The following is a 1,687-nucleotide window of genomic DNA, read 5'->3' as shown; positions in this document are numbered from 1 at the left end:
GCACCCAAGAGAGAGGGCACTCCACTCCCACGAGGGGGAGCAGAGATCCGTCACCTTCTTTCACAGGGCTCTTGTTTGCAGTCGTCTGCTCAAGACAGTGTGGGTCTCCGCGTGGAAGGTCAAGGTGGGGTGAGGGGCGGCAACCAGATGGGGAGTGACTGGAGGCCCAGAGGGAGGGAAGCTCCCAGGCAGAGTGTGTGCCCTGTGGGCAGAGTCTGGGGCAGCCAATGCCTTAGGGCAGGGGCAGCAATGGGGCATTGCTATCACTTATTACCACTGTTGAGTGAGTGGCGGGCGCTCACTCCAGTGAGCCCGGAGCATGCACATCCCCCAGCGAGGGTTGGGGGTCCAGAGGGCAGTCAGGACCCCTGCCTCTCTGCTTCTCACTCATCCATGCCCTCACTCACTGGTGCCCACATCCTGCCTCTGTCATAGGGAGGATTCCCGGGATCCTACCTGGGCTGGGCTGGGAGGACATGCCCACCTGGCACAGGGCTGCTGCCCAGAGCTGGGTTGGACTCGCCTCCCTGGCCACGAGCTCCAGTCCCCAGTACGCTCAGCTCCGTGCAGCAAGTGTCTCCTGCGCATCACCTGTGCCTGCAGTTCTGTGCAGATCCAGTGGGATCCTGTGTCTGCGTGCTTTCTGGGGGCTGCTCAGCCTTCAGTGGGGACGCTGGGCATCACAGGGCTGGAGGGGGGGACAGTGCCCACCCGAGCGGAGCTGGGCTTCCTGTCCATGTGCACCACTGGCCCCACTCCAACCCATGAATCAGGTATCCTGTCTCTCTCTCTCTCATACACACACACACTCACATATGCACATACACGCACACTCATACACACACACAGACATGCTCACACAGACACATACACATGTTCACACGTACACAGGCACCCACTCACACAAATACACACAGAGACACAGACACACACACTCTCATATATACACACACAGACACTGTTACACGCTCATACACACACATTCTCTCTCATATACACACAGATACACACACAATCATACTTTTACACACACATGCTCATACACGCACGCTCACACAGACACACACACACTGTCTCATACACACATAGACACACACACACACGCTCACACAGACACACTCTCTCTCATACACACACACAGACTCTCTTATACACACACACGCGCTTACACAGACATTCTCTCATACACATACACGGACTCTCTCATGTACACACACACAGTTACATAGACACACTCTCTCACACACACAGACACACACACTCTTTCATACACACACACAGAGACACACACATACACTCTCTTACACACACATACACTCTCTTACACACACACACTCTCTCTCTCTCACACACACACAGACGCACACCGTCTGCTCACGAGCACACAGGGTGAGGATTCAGGTTCAGGCCCCGCTGGCCTTGACCTCTGTCCGCACCGGGCCCCCTCTCTTCTTCCTCCGAGGGCTCTCTCCTGCCGCCCCAGCAGCAGCCCGGATCCTGCGAGCCTGGGGCGGGACACACCCCTGCTGCGAGCTCTCCTGGGAGCCCGGGGCCCCTTGGTACCAGCGCCGTCGTCCGCCTGCACTGACTGACCTTCTCCGAACTGCCGGGACCTGAAATCAGATAATGGCTGGAAAACAGATCAGGACGTTTTTTCCACTTTTGTGCCGTGGCCCAAACAGAAACG

Source organism: Bison bison, unplaced genomic scaffold, assembly GCF_000754665.1.
Source record: "Bison bison bison isolate TAMUID 2011002044 unplaced genomic scaffold, Bison_UMD1.0 scf7180017850926, whole genome shotgun sequence".
Lineage (NCBI taxonomy): Eukaryota > Metazoa > Chordata > Mammalia > Artiodactyla > Bovidae > Bison > Bison bison.
Note: the sequence above shows the minus strand (reverse complement) of the source record.